The following is a 27,487-nucleotide window of genomic DNA, read 5'->3' as shown; positions in this document are numbered from 1 at the left end:
AAGGTCTTAACTCTTACTCTGGCCTAATAGCTAAGGTCTTAGACTCATACTCTGGCCTAATGGTTAAGGTCTTAACTCTTACTCTGGCCTAATAGCTAAGGTCTTAGACTCGTACTCTGGCCTAATGGTTAAGGTCTTATTTCTTACTCTGGCCTAATAGCTAAGGTCTTAGACTCGTACTCTGGCCTAATGGTTAAGGTCTTAACTCTTACTCTGGCCTAATAGCTAAGGTATTAGACTCGTACTCTGGCCTAATGGTTAAGGTCTTAACTCTTACTCTGGCCTAATAGCTAAGGTCTTAGACTCGTACTCTGGCCTACTGGTTAAGGTCTTAACTCTTACTCTGGTCTAATAGCTAAGGTCTTAGACTCGTACTCTGGCCTACTGGTTAAGGTCTTAACTCTTACTCTGGCCTAATAGCTAAGGTCTTAGACTCGTACTCTGGCCTAATGGTTAAGGTCTTAACTCTTACTCTGGCCTAATAGCTAAGGTCTTAGACTCGTACTCTGGCCTACTGGTTAAGGTCTTAACTCTTACTCTGGCCTAATAGCTAAGGTCTTAGACTCGTACTATGGCCTACAGTTTAATGTCTTAACACTTACTCTGGCCTAATAGCTAAGGTCTTAGACTCATACTCTGGCCTACTGGTTAAGGTCTTAACTCTTACTCTGGCCTACAGGTTAAGGTCTTAACTCTTTCTCTGGCCTACTGGTTAAGGTCTTAACTCTTACTCTGGCCTAATAGCTAAGGTCTTAGACTCGTACTCCGGCCTACTGGTTAGGGTCATAACTCTTACTCTGGCCTAATAGCTAAGGTCTTAACTCTTACTCTGGCCTAATAGCTAAGGTCTTAACTCTTACTCTGGCCTAATAGCTAAGGTCTTAGACTCGTACTCTGGCCTAATGGATAAGGTCTTAACTCTTACTCTGGCCTAATAGCTAAGATCTTAGACTCGTACTCTGGCCTAATGGTTAAGGTCTTAACTCTTACTCTGGAATATTAGCTAAGGTCTTAGACTCGTACTATCGCCTACAGGTTAAGCTCTTAACTCTTACTCTGGCCTAATAGCTAAGGTCTTAACTATTGCTCTGGCCTAATAGCTAAGGTCTTAGACTCGTACTCCGGCCTAATGGTTAAGGTCTTAACTCTTACTCTGGCCTAATAGCTAAGGTCTTAACTCTTACTCTGGCCTAATAGCTAAGGTCTTAGACTCGTATTATGGCCTACAGGATATTGTCTTAACTCTTACTCTGGCCTAATAGCTAAGGTCTTAGACTCATAATCTGGCCTACTGGTTAAGGTCTTAACTCTTACTCTGGCCTAATAGCTAAGGTCTTAACTCTTACTCTGGCCTAATAGCTAAGGTCTTAACTTTTACTCTGGCCTAATAGCTAAGGTCTTAGACTCGTACTCTGGCCTAATGGTTAAGGTCTTAACTCTTACTCTGGCCTAATAGCTAAGGTCTTAGACTCATACTATGGCCAACATGTTAAGGTCTTAACTCTTAGTCTGGCCTAATGGTTAAGGTCTTAACTCTTACACTGGCCTAATAGCTAAGGTCTTAGACTAGTACTCTGGCCAAATAGCTAAGGTCTTAGACTCGTACTCTGGCCTAATAGCTAAGGTCTTAGACTCGTACTATGGCCTTCTGGTTAAGGTCGTAACTCTTACTCTGGCCTAATGGCTAAGGTCTTAGACTCGTACTCTGGCCTAATAGCTAAGGTCTTAGACTCGTACTCTGGCCTAATGGTTAATGACTTAACTCTTACTCTGGAATAATAGCTAAGGTCTTAGACTCGTACTCTGGCCTACTGGTTAAGGTCTTAACTCTTACTCTGGCCTAATAGCTAAGGTCTTAGACTCGTACTCTGGCCTAATGGTTAAGGTCTTAACTCTTACTCTGGCCTAATAGCTAAGGTCTTAGACTCGTACTCTGGCCTAATGGTTAAGGTCTTAACTCTTACTCTGGCCTAATAGCTAAGGTCTTAGACTCGTACTCTGGCCTACTGGTTAATATGTTAACTCTTATTCTGCCCTAATAGCTAAGGTCTTAGCTCTTACTCTGGCCTAATAGCTAAGGTCTTAGACTTGTACTATGGCTTAATGGTTAAGGTCTTAACTCTTACTCTGGCCTAATAGCTAAGGTCTTAACTTTTATTCTGGCCTAATAGCTAAGGTCTTAGACTCGTACTCTGGCCTAATGGTTAAGGTCTTAACTCTTACTCTGGCCTAATAGCTAAGGTCTTAGACTCGTACTCTGGCCTAATGGTTAAGGTCTTAACTCTTACTCTGGCCTAATAGCTAAGGTCTTAGACTCGTACTCTGGCCTAATGGTTAAGGTCTTAACTCTTACTCTGGCCTAATAGCTAAGGTCTTAGACTCGTACTCTGGCCTACTGGTTAATATGTTAACTCTTATTCTGCCCTAATAGCTAAGGTCTTAGCTCTTACTCTGGCCTAATAGCTAAGGTCTTAGACTTGTACTATGGCTTAATGGTTAAGGTCTTAACTCTTACTCTGGCCTAATAGCTAAGGTCTTAACTTTTATTCTGGCCTAATAGCTAAGGTCTTAGACTCGTACTCTGGCCTAATGGTTAAGGTCTTAACTCTTACTCTGGCCTAATAGCTAAGGTCTTAGACTCGTACTCTGGCCTAATGGTTAAGGTCTTAACTCTTACTCTGGCCTAATAGCTAAGGTCTTAGACTCATACTATGGCCTACATGTTAAGGTCTTAACTCTTAGTCTGGCCTAATGGTTAAGGTCGTAACTCTTACTCTGGCCTAATGGCTAAGGTCTTAGACTCGTACTCTGGCCTAATGGTTAAGGTCTTAACTCTTACTCTGGCCTAATAGCTAAGGTCTTAGACTCGTACTCTGGCCTACTGGTTAATATGTTAACTCTTATTCTGCCCTAATAGCTAAGGTCTTAGCTCTTACTCTGGCCTAATAGCTAAGGTCTTAGACTTGTACTATGGCTTAATGGTTAAGGTCTTAACTCTTACTCTGGCCTAATAGCTAAGGTCTTAACTTTTATTCTGGCCTAATAGCTAAGGTCTTAGACTCGTACTCTGGCCTAATGGTTAAGGTCTTAACTCTTACTCTGGCCTAATAGCTAAGGTCTTAGACTCGTACTCTGGCCTAATGGTTAAGGTCTTAACTCTTACTCTGGCCTAATAGCTAAGGTCTTAGACTCATACTATGGCCTACATGTTAAGGTCTTAACTCTTAGTCTGGCCTAATGGTTAAGGTCGTAACTCTTACTCTGGCCTAATGGCTAAGGTCTTAGACTCGTACTCTGGCCTAATAGCTAAGGTCTTAGACTCGTACTCTGGCCTAATGGTTAAGGACTTAACTCTTACTCTGGAATAATAGCTAAGGTCTTAGACTCGTACTATCGCCTACAGGTTAAGCTCTTAACTCTTACTCTGGCCTAATAGTTAAGGTTTTAACTATTACTCTGGCCTAATAGCTACGGTCTTAGACTCGTACTCTGGCCTAATGGTTAAGGTCTTAACTCCTACTCTGGCCTAATAGCTAAGGTCTTAACTCTTACTCTGGCCTAATAGCTAAGGTCTTAGACTCGTACTATGGCCTACAGTTTAAGGTCTTAACTCTTACTCTGGCCTAATAGCTAAGGTCTTAGACTCGTACTCTGGCCTACTGGTTAAGGTCTTAACTCTTACTCTGGCCTACAGGTTAAGGTCTTAACTCTTTCTCTGGCCTACTGGTTAAGGTCTTAACTCTTACTCTGGCCTAATAGCTAAGGTCTTAGACTCGTACTCCGGCCTACTGGTTAAGGTCTTAACTCTTACTCTGGCCTAATAGCTAAGGTCTTAACTCTTACTCTGGCCTAAAAGCTAAGGTCTTAGACTCGTACTCTGGCCTAATGGATAAGGTCTTAACTCTTACTCTGGAATATTAGCTAAGGTCTTAGACTCGCACTATCGCCTACAGGTTAAGCTCTTAACTCTTACTCTGGCCTAATAGCTAAGGTCTTAACTATTACTCTGGCCTAATAGCTACGGTCTTAGACTCATACTCTAGCCTAATGGTTAAGGTCTTAACTCTTACTCTGGCCTAATAGCTAAGGTCTTAGACTCGTACTATGGCCTACAGGTTATTGTCTTAACTCTTACTCTGGCCTAATAGCTAAGGTCTTAGACTCGTACTCTGGCCTACTGGTTAAGGTCTTAACTGTTACTCTGGCCTAATAGCTAAGGTCTTAACTCTTACTCTGGCCTAATAGCTAAGGTCTTAGACTCGTACTATGGCCTACAGTTTAAGGTCTTAACTCTTACTCTGGCCTAATAGCTAAGGTCTTAGACTCGTACTCCGGCCTACTGGTTAAGGTCTTAACTCTTTCTCTGGCCTAATAGCTAAGGTCTTAACTCTTACTCTGGAATATTAGCTAAGGTCTTAGACTCGTACTATCGCCTACAGGTTAAGCTCTTAACTCTTACTCTGGCCTAATAGCTAAGGTCTTAACTATTACTCTGGCCTAATAGCTAAGGTCTTAGACTCGTACTCTGGCCTAATGGTTAAGGTCTTAACTCTTACTCTGGCCTAATAGCTAAGGTCTTAACTCTTACTCTGGCCTAATAGCTAAGGTCTTAGACTCGTACTATGGCCTACAGGTTATTGTCTTAACTCTTACTCTGGCCTAATAGCTAAGGTCTTAGACTCGTACTCTGGCCTACTGGTTAAGGTCTTAACTCTTACTCTGACCTAATAGCTAAGGTCTTAACTGTTACTCTGGCCTAATAGCTAAGGTCTTAGACTCGTACTATGGCCTACAGTTTAAGGTCTTAACTGTTACTCTGGCCTAATAGCTAAGGTCTTAGACTCATACTCTGGCCTACTGGTTAAGGTCTTAACTCTTACTCTGGCCTAATAGCTAAGGTCTTAGATTCGTACTATGGCCTAATGGTTAAGGTCTTAACTCTTACTCTGGCCTAATAGATAAGGTCTTAACTCTTACTCTGGCCTAATAGCTAAGGTCTTAGACTCGTACTCTGGCCTAATGGTTACGGTCTTAACTCTTACTCTGGCCTAATAGCTAAGATCTTAGACTCGTGCTCTGGCCTAATGGTTAAGGTCTTAACTCTTACTCTGGCCTACTGGTTAAGGTCTTAACTCTTACTCTGGCCTAATAGCTAATGTCTTAGACTCGTACTCTGTCCTAATGGTTAAGGTCTTAACTCTTACTCTGGCCTAATAGCTAAGGTCTTAACTCTTACTCTGGCCTAATAGCTAAGGTCTTAGACTCGTACTATGGCCTACAGGTTAAGGTCTGAACTCTTACTCTGGCCTAATAGCTAAGGTCTATGACTCGTAATCTGGCCTACTGGTTAAGGTCCTAACTCTTACTCTGGCCTAATAGCTAAGGTCTTAACTCTTACTCTGGCCTAATAGCTAAGGACTTAGACTCGTACTATGGCCTAATGGTTAAGGTCTTAACTCTTACTCTGGCCTAATAGCTAAGGTCTTAACTCTTACTCTGGCATAATAGCTAAGGTCTTAGACTCGTACTCTGGCCTAATAGCTAAGGTCTTAACTCTTACTCTGTCCTACTGGTTAAGGTCTTAACTCTTACTCTGGCCTAATAGCTAAGGTCTTAGACTCGTAATCTGGCCTAATAGCTAAGGTCTTAGACTCGTACTCTGGCCTAATAGCTAAGGTCTTAGACTTGTACTCTGGCCTACTGGTTAATGTCTTAACTCTTATTCTTGCCTAATAGCTAAGGTCTTAGACTCGTACTCTGGCCTAATAGCTAAGGTCTTAGACTCGTACTCTGGCCTACTGGTTAAGGTCTTAACTCTTACTCTGGCCTAATAGCATAGGTCTTAGACTCGTACTCTGGCCTAATGGTTAAGGTCTTAACTCTTACTCTGGCCTAATAGCTAAGGTATTAGACTCGTACTCTGGCCTAATGGTTAAGGTCTTAACTCTTACTCTGGCCTAATAGCTAAGGTCTTAGACTCGTACTCTGGCCTACTGGTTAAGGTCTTAACTCTTACTCTGGCCTAATAGCTAAGGTCTTAGACTCGTACTCTGGCCTACTGGTTAAGGTCTTAACTCTTACTCTGGCCTAATAGCTAAGGTCTTAGACTCATACTCTGGCCTAATGGTTAAGGTCTTAACTCTTACTCTGGCCTAATAGCTAAGGTCTTAGACTCGTACTCTGGCCTAATGGTTAAGGTCTTATTTCTTACTCTGGCCTAATAGCTAAGGTCTTAGACTCGTACTCTGGCCTAATGGTTAAGGTCTTAACTCTTACTCTGGCCTAATAGCTAAGGTATTAGACTCGTACTCTGGCCTAATGGTTAAGGTCTTAACTCTTACTCTGGCCTAATAGCTAAGGTCTTAGACTCGTACTCTGGACTACTGGTTAAGGTCTTAACTCTTACTCTGGTCTAATAGCTAAGGTCTTAGACTCGTACTCTGGCCTACTGGTTAAGGTCTTAACTCTTACTCTGGCCTAATAGCTAAGGTCTTAGACTCGTACTCTGGCCTAATGGTTAAGGTCTTAACTTTTACTCTGGCCGAATAGCTAAGGTCTTAGACTCATACTCTGGCCTAATGGTTAAGGTCTTAACTCTTACTCTGGCCTAATAGCTAAGGTCTTAGACTCGTACTCTGGCCTACTGGTTAATGTGTTAACTCTTATTCTGGCCTAATAGCTAAGGTCTTAGCTCTTACTCTGGCCTAAAAGCTAAAGTCTTAGACTCGTACTATGGCCTAATGGTTAAGGTCTTAACTCTTACTCTGGCCTAATAGCTAAGGTCTTAACTTTTACTCTGGCCTAATAGCTAATGTCTTAGACTCGTACTCTGGCCTAATGGTTAAGGTCTTAACTCATACTCTGGCCTAATAGCTAAGGTCTTAGACTCATACTATGGCCTACATGTTAAGGTCTTAACTCTTAGTCTGGCCTAATGGTTAAGGTCTTAACTATTACTCTGGCCTAATAGCTAAGGTCTTAGACTAGTACTCTGGCCAAATAGATAAGGTCTTAGACTCGTACTCTGGCCTAATAGCTAAGGTCTTAGACTCGTACTCTGGCCTACTGGTTAAGGTCGTAACTCTTACTCTGGCCTAATGGCTAAGGTCTTAGACTTGTACTCTGGCCTAATAGCTAAGGTCTTAGACTCGTACTATGGCCTAATGGTTAAGGTCTTAACTCTTACTCTGGAATAATAGCTAAGGTCTTAGACTCGTACTATCGCCTACAGGTTAAGCTCTTAACTCTTACTCTGGCCTAATAGTTAAGGTTTTAACTATTACTCTGGCCTAATAGCTACGGTCTTAGACTCGTACTCTGGCCTCATGGTTAAGGTCCTAACTCCTACTCTGGCCTAATAGCTAAGGTCTTAACTCTTACTCTGGCCTAATAGCTAAGGTCTTAGACTCGTACTATGGCCTACAGTTTAATGTCTTAACACTTACTCTGGCCTAATAGCTAAGGTCTTAGACTCATACTCTGGCCTACTGGTTAAGGTCTTAACTCTTACTCTGGCCTACAGGTTAAGGTCTTAACTCTTTCTCTGGCCTACTGGTTAAGGTCTTAACTCTTACTCTGGCCTAATAGCTAAGGTCTTAGACTCGTACTCTGGCCTACTGGTAAGGGTCATAACTCTTACTCTGGCCTAATAGCTAAGGTCTTAACTCTTACTCTGGCCTAATAGCTAAGGTCTTAGACTCGTACTCTGGCCTAATGGATAAGGTCTTAACTCTTACTCTGGCCTAATAGCTAAGATCTTAGACTCGTACTCTGGCCTAATGGTTAAGGTCTTAACTCTTACTCTGGAATATTAGCTAAGGTCTTAGACTCGTACTATCGCCTACAGGTTAAGCTCTTAACTCTTACTCTGGCCTAATAGCTAAGGTCTTAACTATTGCTCTGGCCTAATAGCTAAGGTCTTAGACTCGTACTCCGGCCTAATGGTTAAGGTCTTAACTCTTACTCTGGCCTAATAGCTAAGGTCTTAACTCTTACTCTGGCCTAATAGCTAAGGTCTTAGACTCGTACTATGGCCTACAGGATATTGTCTTAACTCTTACTCTGGCCTAATAGCTAACGTCTTAGACTCATAATCTGGCCTACTGGTTAAGGTCTTAATTCGTACTCTGGCCTAATAGCTAAGGTCTTAACTCTTACTCTGGCCTAATAGCTAAGGTCTTAGACTCGTACTATCGCCTACAGGTTAAGCTCTTAACTCTTACTCTGGCCTAATAGCTAAGGTCTTAACTATTGCTCTGGCCTAATAGCTAAGGTCTTAGACTCGTACTCCGGCCTAATGGTTAAGGTCTTAACTCTTACTCTGGCCTAATAGCTAAGGTCTTAACTCTTACTCTGGCCTAATAGCTAAGGTCTTAGACTCATACTATGGCCTACAGTTTAAGGTCTTAACTCTTACTCTGGCCTAATAGCTAAGGTCTTAGACTCGTACTCTGGCCTACTGGTTAAGGTCTTAACTCTTACTCTGGCCTAATAGCTAAGGTCTTAGATTCGTACTATGGCCTAATGGTTAAGGTCTTAACTCTTACTCTGGCCAAATAGATATGGTCTTAACTCTTACTCTGGCCTAATAGCTAAGGTCTTAGACTCGTACTCTGTCCTAATGGTTAAGGTCTTAACTCTTACTCTGGCCTAATAGCTAAGGTCTTAGACTCGTGCTCTGGCCTAATGGTTAAGGTCTTAACTCTTACTCTGGCCTAATAGCTAAGGTCTTAGACTCGTACTATGGCCTACAGGTTATTGTCTTAAATCTTACTCTGGCCTAATAGCTAAGGTCTTAGACTCGTACCCTGGCCTACTGGTTAAGGTCTTAACTCTTACTCTGGCCTAATAGCTAAGGTCTTAACTCTTACTCTGGCCTAATAGCTAAGGTCTTAGACTCGTACTATGGCCTACAGTTTAAGGTCTTAACTGTTACTCTGGCCTAATAGCTAAGGTCTTAGACTCGTACTCTGGCCTACTGGTTAAGGTCTTAACTCTTACTCTGGCCTAATAGCTAAGGTCTTAGATTCGTACTATGGCCTAATGGATAAGGTCTTAACTCTTACTCTGGCCTAATAGATAAGGTCTTAACTCTTACTCTGGCCTAATAGCTAAGGTCTTAGACTCGTACTCTGGCCTAATGGTTACGGTCTTAACTCTTACTCTGGCCTAATAGCTAAGGTCTTAGACTCGTGCTCTGGCCTAATGGTTAAGGTTTTAACTCTTACTCTGGCCTACTGGTTAAGGTCTTAACTCTAACTCTGGCCTAAAAGCTAAGGTCTTAGACTCGTACTCTGGCCTAATGGTTAAGGTCTTAACTCTTACTCTGGCCTAATAGCTAAGGTCTTAGACTCGTACTATGGCCTACAGGTTATTGTCTTAACTCTTACTCTGGCCTAATAGCTAAGGTCTTAGACTCGTACTCTGGCCTACTGGTTAAGGTCTTAACTCTTACTCTGGCCTAATAGCTAAGGTCTAAGACTCGTACTCTGGCCTACTGGTTAAGGTCTTAACTCTTACTCTGGCCTAATAGCTAAGGTCTTAGACTCGTACTCTGGCCTAATGGTTAAGGTCTTAACTCTTACTCTGGCCTAATAGCTAAGGTCTTAGACTCGTACTCCGGACTACTGGTTAAGGTCTTAACTCTTACTCTGGCCTAATAGCTAAGGTCTTAACTCTTACTCTGGCCTAATAGCTAAGGTCTTAGACTCGTACTATGGCCTAATGGTTAAGGTCTTAACTCTTACTCTGGCCTAATAGCTAAGGTCTTAGACTCGTACTATGGCCTAATGGTTAAGGTCTTAACTCTTACTCTGGCCTAATAGCTAAGGTCTTAACTTTTACTCTGGCCTAATAGCTAAGGTCTTAGACTCGTACTCTGGCCTAATGGTTAAGGTCTTAACTCTTACTCTGGCCTAATAGCTAAGGTCTTAGACTCATACTATGGCCAACATGTTAAGGTCTTAACTCTTAGTCTGGCCTAATGGTTAAGGTCTTAACTCTTACACTGGCCTAATAGCTAAGGTCTTAGACTCGTACTCTGGCCTAATAGCTAAGGTCTTAGACTCGTACTCTGGCCTTCTGGTTAAGGTTGTAACTCTTACTCTGGCCTAATGGCTAAGGTCTTAGACTCGTACTCTGGCCTAATAGCTAAGGTCTTAGACTCGTACTCTGGCCTAATGGTTAAGGACTTAACTCTTACTCTGGAATAATAGCTAAGGTCTTAGACTCGCACTCTGGCCTACTGGTTAAGGTCTTAACTCTTACTCTGGCCTAATAGCTAAGGTCTTAGACTCGTACTCTGGCCTAATGGTTAAGGTCTTAACTCTTACTCTGGCCTAATAGCTAAGGTCTTAGACTCGTACTCTGGCCTAATGGTTAAGGTCTTATCTCTTACTCTGGCCTAATAGCTAAGGTCTTAGACTCGTACTCTGGCCTACTGGTTAATATGTTAACTCTTATTCTGCCCTAATAGCTAAGGTCTTAGCTCTTACTCTTGCCTAATAGCTAAGTTCTTAGACTTGTACTATGGCTTAATGGTTAAGGTCTTAACTCTTACTCTGGCCTAATAGCTAAGGTCTTAACTTTTACTCTGGCCTAATAGCTAAGGTCTTAGACTCGTACTCTGGCCTAATGGTTAAGGTCTTAACTCTTACTCTGGCCTAATAGCTAAGGTCTTAGACTCATACTATGGCCTACATGTTAAGGTCTTAACTCTTAGTCTGGCCTAATGGTTAAGGTCTTAACTCTTTCTCTGGCCTAATAGCTAAGGTCTTAGACTCGTACTATGGCCTAATAGATAAGGTCTTAGACTCGTACTCTGGCCTATTGGTTAAGGTCGTAACTCTTACTCTGGCCTAATGGCTAAGGCCTTAGACTCGTACTCTGGCCTAATAGCTAAGGTCTTAGACTCGTTCTCTGGCCTAATGGTTAAGGACTTAACTCTTACTCTGGAATAATAGCTAAGGTCTTAGACTGGTACTATCGCCTACAGGTTAAGCTCTTAACTCTTTCTCTGGCCTAATAGTTAAGGTTTTAACTATTACTCTGGCCTAATAGCTACGGTCTTAGACTCGTACTCTGGCCTAATGGTTAAGGTCTTAACTCCTACTCTGGCCTAATAGCTAAGGTCTTAACTCTTACTCTGGCCTAATAGCTAAGGTCTTAGACTCGTACTATGGCCTACAGTTTAAGGTCTTAACTCTTACTCTGGCCTAATAGCTAAGGTCTTAGACTCGTACTCTGGCCTACTGGTTAAGGTCTTAACTCTTACTCTGGCCTACAGGTTAAGGTCTTAACTCTTTCTCTGGCCTACTGGTTAAGGTCTTAACTCTTACTCTGGCCTAATAGCTAAGGCCTTAGACTCGTACTCCGGCCTACTGGTTAAGGTCTTAACTCTTACTCTGGCCTAATAGCTAAGGTCTTAACTCTTACTCTTGCCTAAAAGCTAAGGTCTTAGACTCGTACTCTGGCCTAATGGATAAGGTCTTAACTCTTACTCTGGAATATTAGCTAAGGTCTTAGACTCGCACTATCGCCTACAGGTTAAGCTCTTAACTCTTACTCTGGCCTAATAGCTAAGGTCTTAACTATTACTCTGGCCTAATAGCTACGGTCTTAGACTCATACTCTGGCCTAATGGTTAAGGTCTTAACTCTTACTCTGGCCTAATAGCTAAGGTCTTAGACTCGTACTATGGCCTACAGGTTATTGTCTTAGACTCGTACTCTGGCCTAATGGTTAAGGTCTTAACTCTTACTCTGGCCTAATAGCTAAGGTCTTAACTCTTACTCTGGCCTAATAGCTAAGGTCTTAGACTCGTACTATGGCCTACAGGTTATTGTCTTAACTCTTACTCTGGCCTAATAGCTAAGGTCTTAGACTCGTACTCTGGCCTACTGGTTAAGGTCTTAACTCTTACTCTGGCCTAATAGCTAAGGTCTAAGACTCGTACTCTGGCCTACTGGTTAAGGTCTTAACTCTTACTCTGGCCTAATAGCTAAGGTCTTAGACTCGTACTCTGGCCTAATGGTTAAGGTCTTAACTCTTACTCTGGCCTAATAGCTAAGGTCTTAGACTCGTACTCCGGACTACTGGTTAAGGTCTTAACTCTTACTCTGGCCTAATAGCTAAGGTCTTAACTCTTACTCTGGCCTAATAGCTAAGGTCTTAGACTCGTACTATGGCCTAATGGTTAAGGTCTTAACTCTTACTCTGGCCTAATAGCTAAGGTCTTAGACTCGTACTATGGCCTAATGGTTAAGGTCTTAACTCTTACTCTGGCCTAATAGCTAAGGTCTTAACTTTTACTCTGGCCTAATAGCTAAGGTCTTAGACTCGTACTCTGGCCTAATGGTTAAGGTCTTAACTCTTACTCTGGCCTAATAGCTAAGGTCTTAGACTCATACTATGGCCAACATGTTAAGGTCTTAACTCTTAGTCTGGCCTAATGGTTAAGGTCTTAACTCTTACACTGGCCTAATAGCTAAGGTCTTAGACTAGTACTCTGGCCAAATAGCTAAGGTCTTAGACTCGTACTCTGGCCTAATAGCTAAGGTCTTAGACTCGTACTCTGGCCTTCTGGTTAAGGTTGTAACTTTTACTCTGGCCTAATGGCTAAGGTCTTAGACTCGTACTCTGGCCTAATAGCTAAGGTCTTAGACTCGTACTCTGGCCTAATGGTTAAGGACTTAACTCTTACTCTGGAATAATAGCTAAGGTCTTAGACTCGCACTCTGGCCTACTGGTTAAGGTCTTAACTCTTACTCTGGCCTAATAGCTAAGGTCTTAGACTCGTACTCTGGCCTAATGGTTAAGGTCTTAACTCTTACTCTGGCCTAATAGCTAAGGTCTTAGACTCGTACTCTGGCCTAATGGTTAAGGTCTTAACTCTTACTCTGGCCTAATAGCTAAGGTCTTAGACTCGTACTCTGGCCTACTGGTTAATATGTTAACTCTTATTCTGCCCTAATAGCTAAGGTCTTAGCTCTTACTCTTGCCTAATAGCTAAGTTCTTAGACTTGTACTATGGCTTAATGGTTAAGGTCTTAACTCTTACTCTGGCCTAATAGCTAAGGTCTTAACTTTTACTCTGGCCTAATAGCTAAGGTCTTAGACTCGTACTCTGGCCTAATGGTTAAGGTCTTAACTCTTACTCTGGCCTAATAGCTAAGGTCTTAGACTCATACTATGGCCTACATGTTAAGGTCTTAACTCTTAGTCTGGCCTAATGGTTAAGGTCTTAACTCTTTCTCTGGCCTAATAGCTAAGGTCTTAGACTCGTACTATGGCCTAATAGATAAGGTCTTAGACTCGTACTCTGGCCTATTGGTTAAGGTCGTAACTCTTACTCTGGCCTAATGGCTAAGGCCTTAGACTCGTACTCTGGCCTAATAGCTAAGGTCTTAGACTCGTTCTCTGGCCTAATGGTTAAGGACTTAACTCTTACTCTGGAATAATAGCTAAGGTCTTAGACTGGTACTATCGCCTACAGGTTAAGCTCTTAACTCTTACTCTGGCCTAATAGCTAAGGTCTTAGACTCGTACTATGGCCTACAGTTTAAGGTCTTAACTCTTACTCTGGCCTAATAGCTAAGGTCTTAGACTCATACTCTGGCCTACTGGTTAAGGTCTTAACTCTTACTCTGGCCTACAGGTTAAGGTCTTAACTCTTTCTCTGGCCTACTGGTTAAGGTCTTAACTCTTACTCTGGCCTAATAGCTAAGGCCTTAGACTCGTACTCCGGCCTACTGGTTAAGGTCTTAACTCTTACTCTGGCCTAATAGCTAAGGTCTTAACTCTTACTCTTGCCTAAAAGCTAAGGTCTTAGACTCGTACTCTGGCCTAATGGATAAGGTCTTAACTCTTACTCTGGAATATTAGCTAAGGTCTTAGACTCGCACTATCGCCTACAGGTTAAGCTCTTAACTCTTACTCTGGCCTAATAGCTAAGGTCTTAACTATTACTCTGGCCTAATAGCTACGGTCTTAGACTCATACTCTGGCCTAATGGTTAAGGTCTTAACTCTTACTCTGGCCTAATAGCTAAGGTCTTAGACTCGTACTATGGCCTACAGGTTATTGTCTTAACTCTTACTCTGGCCTAATAGCTAAGGTCTTAGACTCGTACTCTGGCCTACTGGTTAAGGTCTTAACTCTTACTCTGGCCTAATAGCTAAGGTCTTAACTCTTACTCTGGCCTAATAGCTAAGGTCTTAGACTCGTACTATGGCCTACAGTTTAAGGTCTTAACTCTTACTCTGGCCTAATAGCTAAGGTCTTAGACTCGTACTCCGGCCTACTGGTTAAGGTCTTAACTCTTTCTCTGGCCTAATAGCTAAGGTCTTAACTCTTACTCTGGAATATTAGCTAAGGTCTTAGACTCGTACTCTGGCCTAATAGCTAAGGTCTTAGACTCGTACTATGGCCTTCTGGTTAAGGTCGTAACTCTTACTCTGGCCTAATGGCTAAGGTCTTAGACTCGTACTCTGGCCTAATAGCTAAGGTCTTAGACTTGTACTCTGGCCTAATGGTTAAGGACTTAACTCTTACTCTGGAATAATAGCTAAGGTCTTAGACTCGTACTCTGGCCTACTGGTTAAGGTCTTAACTCTTACTCTGGCCTAATAGCTAAGGTCTTAGACTCGTACTCTGGCCTAATGGTTAAGGTCTTAACTCTTACTCTGGCCTAATAGCTAAGGTCTTAGACTCGTACTCTGGCCTAATGGTTAAGGTCTTAACTCTTACTCTGGCCTAATAGCTAAGGTCTTAGACTCGTACTCTGGCCTACTGGTTAATATGTTAACTCTTATTCTGCCCTAATAGCTAAGGTCTTAGCTCTTACTCTGGCCTAATAGCTAAGGTCTTAGACTTGTACTATGGCTTAATGGTTAAGGTCTTAACTCTTACTCTGGCCTAATAGCTAAGGTCTTAACTTTTACTCTGGCCTAATAGCTAAGGTCTTAGACTCGTACTCTGGCCTAATGGTTAAGGTCTTAACTCTTACTCTGGCCTAATAGCTAAGGTCTTAGACTCGTACTCTGGCCTAATGGTTAAGGTCTTAACTCTTACTCTGGCCTAATAGCTAAGGTCTTAGACTCATACTATGGCCTACATGTTAAGGTCTTAACTCTTAGTCTGGCCTAATGGTTAAGGTCGTAACTCTTACTCTGGCCTAATGGCTAAGGTCTTAGACTCGTACTCTGGCCTAATAGCTAAGGTCTTAGACTCGTACTCTGGCCTAATGGTTAAGGACTTAACTCTTACTCTGGAATAATAGCTAAGGTCTTAGACTCGTACTATCGCCTACAGGTTAAGCTCTTAACTCTTACTCTGGCCTAATAGTTAAGGTTTTAACTATTACTCTGGCCTAATAGCTACGGTCTTAGACTCGTACTCTGGCCTAATGGTTAAGGTCTTAACTCCTACTCTGGCCTAATAGCTAAGGTCTTAACTCTTACTCTGGCCTAATAGCTAAGGTCTTAGACTCGTACTATGGCCTACAGTTTAAGGTCTTAACTCTTACTCTGGCCTAATAGCTAAGGTCTTAGACTCGTACTCTGGCCTACTGGTTAAGGTCTTAACTCTTACTCTGGCCTACAGGTTAAGGTCTTAACTCTTTCTCTGGCCTACTGGTTAAGGTCTTAACTCTTACTCTGGCCTAATAGCTAAGGTCTTAGACTCGTACTCCGGCCTACTGGTTAAGGTCTTAACTCTTACTCTGGCCTAATAGCTAAGGTCTTATCTCTTACTCTGGCCTAAAAGCTAAGGTCTTAGACTCGTACTCTGGCCTAATGGATAAGGTCTTAACTCTTACTCTGGAATATTAGCTAAGGTCTTAGACTCGCACTATCGCCTACAGGTTAAGCTCTTAACTCTTACTCTGGCCTAATAGCTAAGGTCTTAACTATTACTCTGGCCTAATAGCTACGGTCTTAGACTCATACTCTAGCCTAATAGTTAAGGTCTTAACTCTTACTCTGGCCTAATAGCTAAGGTCTTAGACTCGTACTATGGCCTACAGGTTATTGTCTTAACTCTTACTCTGGCCTAATAGCTAAGGTCTTAGACTCGTACTCTGGCCTACTGGTTAAGGTCTTAACTCTTACTCTGGCCTAATAGCTAAGGTCTTAACTCTTACTCTGGCCTAATAGCTAAGGTCTTAGACTCGTACTATGGCCTACAGTTTAAGGTCTTAACTCTTACTCTGGCCTAATAGCTAAGGTCTTAGACTCGTACTCCGGCCTACTGGTTAAGGTCTTAACTCTTTCTCTGGCCTAATAGCTAAGGTCTTAACTCTTACTCTGGAATATTAGCTAAGGTCTTAGACTCGTACTATCGCCTACAGGTTAAGCTCTTAACTCTTACTCTGGCCTAATAGCTAAGGTCTTAACTATTACTCTGGCCTAATAGCTAAGGTCTTAGACTCGTACTCTGGCCTAATGGTTAAGGTCTTAACTCTTACTCTGGCCTAATAGCTAAGGTCTTAACTCTTACTCTGGCCTAATAGCTAAGGTCTTAGACTCGTACTATGGCCTACAGGTTATTGTCTTAACTCTTACTCTGGCCTAATAGCTAAGGTCTTAGACTCGTACTCTGGCCTACTGGTTAAGGTCTTAACTCTTACTCTGACCTAATAGCTAAGGTCTTAACTGTTACTCTGGCCTAATAGCTAAGGTCTTAGACTCGTACTATGGCCTACAGTTTAAGGTCTTAACTGTTACTCTGGCCTAATAGCTAAGGTCTTAGACTCATACTCTGGCCTACTGGTTAAGGTCTTAACTCTTACTCTGGCCTAATAGCTAAGGTCTTAGATTCGTACTATGGCCTAATGGTTAAGGTCTTAACTCTTACTCTGGCCTAATAGATAAGGTCTTAACTCTTACTCTGGCCTAATAGCTAAGGTCTTAGACTCGTACTCTGGCCTAATGGTTACGGTCTTAACTCTTACTCTGGCCTAATAGCTAAGATCTTAGACTCGTGCTCTGGCCTAATGGTTAAGGTCTTAACTCTTACTCTGGCCTACTGGTTAAGGTCTTAACTCTTACTCTGGCCTAATAGCTAATGTCTTAGACTCGTACTCTGTCCTAATGGTTAAGGTCTTAACTCTTACTCTGGCCTAATAGCTAAGGTCTTAACTCTTACTCTGGCCTAATAGCTAAGGTCTTAGACTCGTACTATGGCCTACAGGTTAAGGTCTGAACTCTTACTCTGGCCTAATAGCTAAGGTCTATGACTCGTAATCTGGCCTACTGGTTAAGGTCCTAACACTTACTCTGGCCTAATAGCTAAGGTCTTAACTCTTACTCTGGCCTAATAGCTAAGGACTTAGACTCGTACTATGGCCTAATGGTTAAGGTCTTAACTCTTACTCTGGCCTAATAGCTAAGGTCTTAACTCTTACTCTGGCATAATAGCTAAGGTCTTAGACTCGTACTCTGGCCTAATAGCTAAGGTCTTAACTCTTACTCTGTCCTACTGGTTAAGGTCTTAACTCTTACTCTGGCCTAATAGCTAAGGTCTTAGACTCGTAATCTGGCCTAATAGCTAAGGTCTTAGACTCGTACTCTGGCCTAATAGCTAAGGTCTTAGACTTGTACTCTGGCCTACTGGTTAATGTCTTAACTCTTATTCTTGCCTAATAGCTAAGGTCTTAGACTCGTACTCTGGCCTAATAGCTAAGGTCTTAGACTCGTACTCTGGACTACTGGTTAAGGTCTTAACTCTTACTCTGGCCTAATAGCATAGGTCTTAGACTCGTACTCTGGCCTAATGGTTAAGGTCTTAACTCTTACTCTGGCCTAATAGCTAAGGTATTAGACTCGTACTCTGGCCTAATGGTTAAGGTCTTAACTCTTACTCTGGCCTAATAGCTAAGGTCTTAGACTCGTACTCTGGCCTACTGGTTAAGGTCTTAACTCTTACTCTGGCCTAATAGCTAAGGTCTTAGACTCGTACTCTGGCCTACTGTTTAAGGTCTTAACTCTTACTCTGGCCTAATAGCTAAGGTCTTAGACTCATACTCTGGCCTAATGGTTAAGGTCTTAACTCTTACTCTGGCCTAATAGCTAAGGTCTTAGACTCGTACTCTGGCCTAATGGTTAAGGTCTTATTTCTTACTCTGGCCTAATAGCTAAGTTCTTAGACTCGTACTCTGGCCTAATGGTTAAGGTCTTAACTCTTACTCTGGCCTAATAGCTAAGGTATTAGACTCGTACTCTGGCCTAATGGTTAAGGTCTTAACTCTTACTCTGGCCTAATAGCTAAGGTCTTAGACTCGTACTCTGGCCTACTGGTTAAGGTCTTAACTCTTACTCTGGTCTAATAGCTAAGGTCTTAGACTCGTACTCTGGCCTACTGGTTAAGGTCTTAACTCTTACTCTGGCCTAATAGCTAAGGTCTTAGACTCGTACTCTGGCCTAATGGTTAAGGTCTTAACTTTTACTCTGGCCGAATAGCTAAGGTCTTAGACTCGTACTCTGGCCTAATGGTTAAGGTCTTAACTCTTACTCTGGCCTAATAGCTAAGGTCTTAGACTCGTACTCTGGCCTACTGGTTAAGGTGTTAACTCTTATTCTGGTCTAATAGCTAAGGTCTTAGCTCTTACTCTGGCCTAATAGCTAAAGTCTTAGACTCGTACTATGGCCTAATGGTTAATGTATTAACTCTTACTCTGGCCTAATAGCTAAGGTCTTAACTTTTACTCTGGCCTAATAGCTAATGTCTTAGACTCGTACTCTGGCCTAATGGTTAAGGTCTTAACTCTTACTCTGGCCTAATACCTAAGGTCTTAGACTCATACTATGGCCTACATGTTAAGGTCTTAACTCTTAGTCTGGCCTAATGGTTAAGGTCTTAACTCTTACTCTGGCCTAATAGCTAAGGTCTTAGACTAGTACTCTGGCCAAATAGATAAGGTCTTAGACTCGTACTCTGGCCTAATAGCTAAGGTCTTAGACTCGTACTCTGGCCTACTGGTTAAGGTCGTAACTCTTACTCTGGCCTAATGGCTAAGGTCTTAGACTTGTACTCTGGCCTAATAGCTAAGGTCTTAGACTCGTACTATGGCCTAATGGTTAAGGTCTTAACTCTTACTCTGGAATAATAGCTAAGGTCTTAGACTCGTACTATCGCCTACAGGTTAAGCTCTTAACTCTTACTCTGGCCTAATAGTTAAGGTTTTAACTATTACTCTGGCCTAATAGCTACGGTCTTAGACTCGTACTCTGGCCTCATGGTTAAGGTCCTAACTCCTACTCTGGCCTAATAGCTAAGGTCTTAACTCTTACTCTGGCCTAATAGCTAAGGTCTTAGACTCGTACTATGGCCTACAGTTTAATGTCTTAACACTTACTCTGGCCTAATAGCTAAGGTCTTAGACTCATACTCTGGCCTACTGGTTAAGGTCTTAACTCTTACTCTGGCCCACAGGTTAAGGTCTTAACTCTTTCTCTGGCCTACTGGTTAAGGTCTTAACTCTTACTCTGGCCTAATAGCTAAGGTCTTAGACTCGTACTCCGGCCTACTGGTTAGGGTCATAACTCTTACTCTGGCCTAATAGCTAAGGTCTTAACTCTTACTCTGGCCTAATAGCTAAGGTCTTAGACTCGTACTCTGGCCTAATAGATAAGGTCTTAACTCTTACTCTGGCCTAATAGCTAAGGTCTTAGACTCGTACTCTGGCCTAATGGTTACGGTCTTAACTCTTACTCTGGCCTAATAGCTAAGATCTTAGACTCGTGCTCTGGCCTAATGGTTAAGGTCTTAACTCTTACTCTGGCCTACTGGTTAAGGTCTTAACTCTTACTCTGGCCTAATAGCTAATGTCTTAGACTCGTACTCTGTCCTAATGGTTAAGGTCTTAACTCTTACTCTGGCCTAATAGCTAAGGTCTTAACTCTTACTCTGGCCTAATAGCTAAGGTCTTAGACTCGTACTATGGCCTACAGGTTAAGGTCTGAACTCTTACTCTGGCCTAATAGCTAAGGTCTATGACTCGTAATCTGGCCTACTGGTTAAGGTCCTAACACTTACTCTGGCCTAATAGCTAAGGTCTTAACTCTTACTCTGGCCTAATAGCTAAGGACTTAGACTCGTACTATGGCCTAATGGTTAAGGTCTTAACTCTTACTCTGGCCTAATAGCTAAGGTCTTAACTCTTACTCTGGCATAATAGCTAAGGTCTTAGACTCGTACTCTGGCCTAATAGCTAAGGTCTTAACTCTTACTCTGTCCTACTGGTTAAGGTCTTAACTCTTACTCTGGCCTAATAGCTAAGGTCTTAGACTCGTAATCTGGCCTAATAGCTAAGGTCTTAGACTCGTACTCTGGCCTAATAGCTAAGGTCTTAGACTTGTACTCTGGCCTACTGGTTAATGTCTTAACTCTTATTCTTGCCTAATAGCTAAGGTCTTAGACTCGTACTCTGGCCTAATAGCTAAGGTCTTAGACTCGTACTCTGGACTACTGGTTAAGGTCTTAACTCTTACTCTGGCCTAATAGCATAGGTCTTAGACTCGTACTCTGGCCTAATGGTTAAGGTCTTAACTCTTACTCTGGCCTAATAGCTAAGGTATTAGACTCGTACTCTGGCCTAATGGTTAAGGTCTTAACTCTTACTCTGGCCTAATAGCTAAGGTCTTAGACTCGTACTCTGGCCTACTGGTTAAGGTCTTAACTCTTACTCTGGCCTAATAGCTAAGGTCTTAGACTCGTACTCTGGCCTACTGTTTAAGGTCTTAACTCTTACTCTGGCCTAATAGCTAAGGTCTTAGACTCATACTCTGGCCTAATGGTTAAGGTCTTAACTCTTACTCTGGCCTAATAGCTAAGGTCTTAGACTCGTACTCTGGCCTAATGGTTAAGGTCTTATTTCTTACTCTGGCCTAATAGCTAAGTTCTTAGACTCGTACTCTGGCCTAATGGTTAAGGTCTTAACTCTTACTCTGGCCTAATAGCTAAGGTATTAGACTCGTACTCTGGCCTAATGGTTAAGGTCTTAACTCTTACTCTGGCCTAATAGCTAAGGTCTTAGACTCGTACTCTGGCCTACTGGTTAAGGTCTTAACTCTTACTCTGGTCTAATAGCTAAGGTCTTAGACTCGTACTCTGGCCTACTGGTTAAGGTCTTAACTCTTACTCTGGCCTAATAGCTAAGGTCTTAGACTCGTACTCTGGCCTAATGGTTAAGGTCTTAACTTTTACTCTGGCCGAATAGCTAAGGTCTTAGACTCGTACTCTGGCCTAATGGTTAAGGTCTTAACTCTTACTCTGGCCTAATAGCTAAGGTCTTAGACTCGTACTCTGGCCTACTGGTTAAGGTGTTAACTCTTATTCTGGTCTAATAGCTAAGGTCTTAGCTCTTACTCTGGCCTAATAGCTAAAGTCTTAGACTCGTACTATGGCCTAATGGTTAATGTATTAACTCTTACTCTGGCCTAATAGCTAAGGTCTTAACTTTTACTCTGGCCTAATAGCTAATGTCTTAGACTCGTACTCTGGCCTAATGGTTAAGGTCTTAACTCTTACTCTGGCCTAATACCTAAGGTCTTAGACTCATACTATGGCCTACATGTTAAGGTCTTAACTCTTAGTCTGGCCTAATGGTTAAGGTCTTAACTCTTACTCTGGCCTAATAGCTAAGGTCTTAGACTAGTACTCTGGCCAAATAGATAAGGTCTTAGACTCGTACTCTGGCCTAATAGCTAAGGTCTTAGACTCGTACTCTGGCCTACTGGTTAAGGTCGTAACTCTTACTCTGGCCTAATGGCTAAGGTCTTAGACTTGTACTCTGGCCTAATAGCTAAGGTCTTAGACTCGTACTATGGCCTAATGGTTAAGGTCTTAACTCTTACTCTGGAATAATAGCTAAGGTCTTAGACTCGTACTATCGCCTACAGGTTAAGCTCTTAACTCTTACTCTGGCCTAATAGTTAAGGTTTTAACTATTACTCTGGCCTAATAGCTACGGTCTTAGACTCGTACTCTGGCCTCATGGTTAAGGTCCTAACTCCTACTCTGGCCTAATAGCTAAGGTCTTAACTCTTACTCTGGCCTAATAGCTAAGGTCTTAGACTCGTACTATGGCCTACAGTTTAATGTCTTAACACTTACTCTGGCCTAATAGCTAAGGTCTTAGACTCATACTCTGGCCTACTGGTTAAGGTCTTAACTCTTACTCTGGCCCACAGGTTAAGGTCTTAACTCTTTCTCTGGCCTACTGGTTAAGGTCTTAACTCTTACTCTGGCCTAATAGCTAAGGTCTTAGACTCGTACTCCGGCCTACTGGTTAGGGTCATAACTCTTACTCTGGCCTAATAGCTAAGGTCTTAACTCTTACTCTGGCCTAATAGCTAAGGTCTTAGACTCGTACTCTGGCCTAATGGATAAGGTCTTAACTCTTACTCTGGCCTAATAGCTAAGATCTTAGACTCGTACTCTGGCCTAATGGTTAAGGTCTTAACTCTTACTCTGGAATATTAGCTAAGGTCTTAGACTCGTACTATCGCCTACAGGTTAAGCTCTTAACTCTTACTCTGGCCTAATAGCTAAGGTCTTAACTATTGCTCTGGCCTAATAGCTAAGGTCTTAGACTCGTACTCCGGCCTAATGGTTAAGGTCTTAACTCTTACTCTGGCCTAATAGCTAAGGTCTTAACTCTTACTCTGGCCTAATAGCTAAGGTCTTAGACTCGTACTATGGCCTACAGGATATTGTCTTAACTCTTACTCTGGCCTAATAGCTAAGGTCTTAGACTCATAATCTGGCCTACTGGTTAAGGTCTTAATTCGTACTCTGGCCTAATAGCTAAGGTCTTAACTCTTACTCTGGCCTAATAGCTAAGGTCTTAGACTCGTACTATCGCCTACAGGTTAAGCTCTTAACTCTTACTCTGGCCTAATAGCTAAGGTCTTAACTATTGCTCTGGCCTAATAGCTAAGGTCTTAGACTCGTACTCCGGCCTAATGGTTAAGGTCTTAACTCTTACTCTGGCCTAATAGCTAAGGTCTTAACTCTTACTCTGGCCTAATAGCTAAGGTCTTAGACTCATACTATGGCCTACAGTTTAAGGTCTTAACTCTTACTCTGGCCTAATAGCTAAGGTCTTAGACTCATACTCTGGCCTACTGGTTAAGGTCTTAACTCTTACTCTGGCCTAATAGCTAAGGTCTTAGATTCGTACTATGGCCTAATGGTTAAGGTCTTAACTCTTACTCTGGCCAAATAGATACGGTCTTAACTCTTACTCTGGCCTAATAGCTAAGGTCTTAGACTCGTACTCTGGCCTAATGGTTAAGGTCTTAACTCTTACTCTGGCCTAATAGCTAAGGTCTTAGACTCGTGCTCTGGCCTAATGGTTAAGGTCTTAACTCTTACTCTGGCCTAATAGCTAAGGTCTTAGACTCGTACTATGGCCTACAGGTTATTGTCTTAAATCTTACTCTGGCCTAATAGCTAAGGTCTTAGACTCGTACCCTGGCCTACTGGTTAAGGTCTTAACTCTTACTCTGGCCTAATAGCTAAGGTCTTAACTCTTACTCTGGCTTAATAGCTAAGGTCTTAGACTCGTACTATGGCCTACAGTTTAAGGTCTTAACTGTTACTCTGGCCTAATAGCTAAGGTCTTAGACTCGTACTCTGGCCTACTGGTTAAGGTCTTAACTCTTACTCTGGCCTAATAGCTAAGGTCTTAGATTCGTACTATGGCCTAATGGATAAGGTCTTAACTCTTACTCTGGCCAAATAGATAAGGTCTTAACTCTTACTCTGGCCTAATAGCTAAGGTCTTAGACTCGTACTCTGGCCTAATGGTTACGGTCTTAACTCTTACTCTGGCCTAATAGCTAAGGTCTTAGACTCGTGCTCTGGCCTAATGGTTAAGGTCTTAACTCTTACTCTGGCCTACTGGTTAAGGTCTTAACTCTTACTCTGGCCTAAAAGCTAAGGTCTTAGACTCGTACTCTGGCCTAATGGTTAAGGTCTTAACTCTTACTCTGGCCTAATAGCTAAGGTCTTAACTCTTACTCTGGCCTAATAGCTAAGGTCTTAGACTCGTACTATGGCCTACAGGTTATTGTCTTAACTCTTACTCTGGCCTAATAGCTAAGGTCTTAGACTCGTACTCTGGCCTACTGGTTAAGGTCTTAACTCTTACTCTGGCCTAATAGCTAAGGTCTAAGACTCGTACTCTGGCCTACTGGTTAAGGTCTTAACTCTTACTCTTGCCTAATAGCTAAGGTCTTAGACTCGTACTCTGGCCTAATGGTTAAGGTCTTAACTCTTACTCTGGCCTAATAGCTAAGGTCTTAGACTCGTACTCCGGACTACTGGTTAAGGTCTTAATTCTTACTCTGGCCTAATAGCTAAGGTCTTAACTCTTACTCTGGCCTAATAGCTAAGGTCTTAGACTCGTACTATGGCCTAATGGTTAAGGTCTTAACTCTTACTCTGGCCTAATAGCTAAGGTCTTAGACTCGTACTATGGCCTAATGGTTAAGGTCTTAACTCTTACTCTGGCCTAATAGCTAAGGTCTTAACTTTTACTCTGGCCTAATAGCTAAGGTCTTAGACTCGTACTCTGGCCTAATGGTTAAGGTCTTAACTCTTACTCTGGCCTAATAGCTAAGGTCTTAGACTCATACTATGGCCAACATGTTATGGTCTTAACTCTTAGTCTGGCCTAATGGTTAAGGTCTTAACTCTTACACTGGCCTAATAGCTAAGGTCTTAGACTAGTACTCTGGCCAAATAGCTAAGGTCTTAGACTCGTACTCTGGCCTAATAGCTAAGGTCTTAGACTCGTACTCTGGCCTTCTGGTTAAGGTCGTAACTCTTACTCTGGCCTAATGGCTAAGGTCTTAGACTCGTACTCTGGCCTAATAGCTAAGGTCTTAGACTCGTACTCTGGCCTAATGGTTAAGGACTTAACTCTTACTCTGGAATAATAGCTAAGGTCTTAGACTCGCACTCTGGCCTACTGGTTAAGGTCTTAACTCTTACTCTGGCCTAATAGCTAAGGTCTTAGACTCGTACTCTGGCCTAATGGGTAAGGTCTTAACTCTTACTCTGGCCTAATAGCTAAGGTCTTAGACTCGTACTCTGGCCTAATGGTTATGGTCTTAACTCTTACTCTGGCCTAATAGCTAAGGTCTTAGACTCGTACTCTGGCCTACTGGTTAATATGTTAACTCTTATTCTGCCCTAATAGCTAAGGTCTTAGCTCTTACTCTTGCCTAATAGCTAAGGTCTTAGACTTGTACTATGGCTTAATGGTTAAGGTCTTAACTCTTACTCTGGGCTAATAGCTAAGGTCTTAGACTCGTACTCTGGCCTAATGGTTAAGGTCTTAACTCTTACTCTGGCCTAATAGCTAAGGTCTTAGACTCATACTATGGCCTACATGTTAAGGTCTTAACTCTTAGTCTGGCCTAATGGTTAAGGTCTTAACTCTTACTCTGGCCTAATAGCTAAGGTCTTAGACTCGTACTATGGCCTAATAGATAAGGTCTTAGACTCGTACTCTGGCCTATTGGTTAAGGTCGTAACTCTTACTCTGGCCTAATGGCTAAGGTCTTAGACTCGTACTCTGGCCTAATAGCTAAGGTCTTAGACTCGTTCTCTGGCCTAATGGTTAAGGACTTAACTCTTACTCTGGAATAATAGCTAAGGTCTTAGACTGGCACTATCGCCTACAGGTTAAGCTCTTAACTCTTTCTCTGGCCTAATAGTTAAGGTTTTAACTATTACTCTGGCCTAATAGCTACGGTCTTAGACTCGTACTCTGGCCTAATGGTTAAGGTCTTAACTCCTACTCTGGCCTAATAGCTAAGGTCTTAACTCTTACTCTGGCCTAATAGCTAAGGTCTTAGACTCGTACTATGGCCTACAGTTTAAGGTCTTAACTCTTACTCTGGCCTAATAGCTAAGGTCTTAGACTCATACTCTGGCCTACTGGTTAAGGTCTTAACTCTTACTCTGGCCTACCGATTAAGGTCTTAACTCTTTCTCTGGCCTACTGGTTAAGGTCTTAACTCTTACTCTGGCCTAATAGCTAAGGCCTTAGACTCGTACTCCGGCCTACTGGTTAAGGTCTTAACTCTTACTCTGGCCTAATAGCTAAGGTCTTAACTCTTACTCTGGCCTAAAAGCTAAGGTCTTAGACTCGTACTCTGGCCTAATGGATAAGGTCTTAACTCTTACTCTGGAATATTAGCTAAGGTCTTAGACTCGCACTATCGCCTACAGGTTAAGCTCTTAACTCTTACTCTGGCCTAATAGCTAAGGTCTTAACTATTACTCTGGCCTAATAGCTACGGTCTTAGACTCATACTCTGGCCTAATGGTTAAGGTCTTAACTCTTACTCTGGCCTAATAGCTAAGGTCTTAGACTCGTACTATGGCCTACAGGTTATTGTCTTAACTCTTACTCTGGCCTAATAGCTAAGGTCTTAGACTCGTACTCTGGCCTACTGGTTAAGGTCTTAACTCTTACTCTGGCCTAATAGCTAAGGTCTTAACTCTTACTCTGGCCTAATAGCTAAGGTCTTAGACTCGTACTATGGCCTACAGTTTAAGGTCTTAACTCTTACTCTGGCCTAATAGCTAAGGTCTTAGACTCGTACTCTGGCCTAATGGTTAAGGTCTTAACTCTTACTCTGGCCTAATAGCTAAGGTCTTAGACTCGTACTCTGGCCTAATGGTTAAGGTCTTAACTCTTACTCTGGCCTAATAGCTAAGGTCTTAGACTCGTACTCTGGCCTACTGGTTAATATGTTAACTCTTATTCTGCCCTAATAGCTAAGGTCTTAGCTCTTACTCTGGCCTAATAGCTAAGGTCTTAGACTTGTACTATGGCTTAATGGTTAAGGTCTTAACTCTTACTCTGGCCTAATAGCTAAGGTCTTAACTTTTACTCTGGCCTAATAGCTAAGGTCTTAGACTCGTACTCTGGCCTAATGGTTAAGGTCTTAACTCTTACTCTGGCCTAATAGCTAAGGTCTTAGACTCGTACTCTGGCCTAATGGTTAAGGTCTTAACTCTTACTCTGGCCTAATAGCTAAGGTCTTAGACTCATACTATGGCCTACATGTTAAGGTCTTAACTCTTAGTCTGGCCTAATGGTTAAGGTCGTAACTCTTACTCTGGCCTAATGGCTAAGGTCTTAGACTCGTACTCTGGCCTAATAGCTAAGGTCTTAGACTCGTACTCTGGCCTAATGGTTAAGGACTTAACTCTTACTCTGGAATAATAGCTAAGGTCTTAGACTCGTACTATCGCCTACAGGTTAAGCTCTTAACTCTTACTCTGGCCTAATAGTTAAGGTTTTAACTATTACTCTGGCCTAATAGCTACGGTCTTAGACTCGTACTCTGGCCTAATGGTTAAGGTCTTAACTCCTACTCTGGCCTAATAGCTAAGGTCTTAACTCTTACTCTGGCCTAATAGCTAAGGTCTTAGACTCGTACTATGGCCTACAGTTTAAGGTCTTAAC

The sequence above is a fragment of the Triturus cristatus genome, chromosome 12 (assembly GCF_964204655.1).
Source record: "Triturus cristatus chromosome 12, aTriCri1.1, whole genome shotgun sequence".
NCBI lineage: Eukaryota > Metazoa > Chordata > Amphibia > Caudata > Salamandridae > Triturus > Triturus cristatus.
This window is presented reverse-complemented; position numbering follows the sequence as displayed.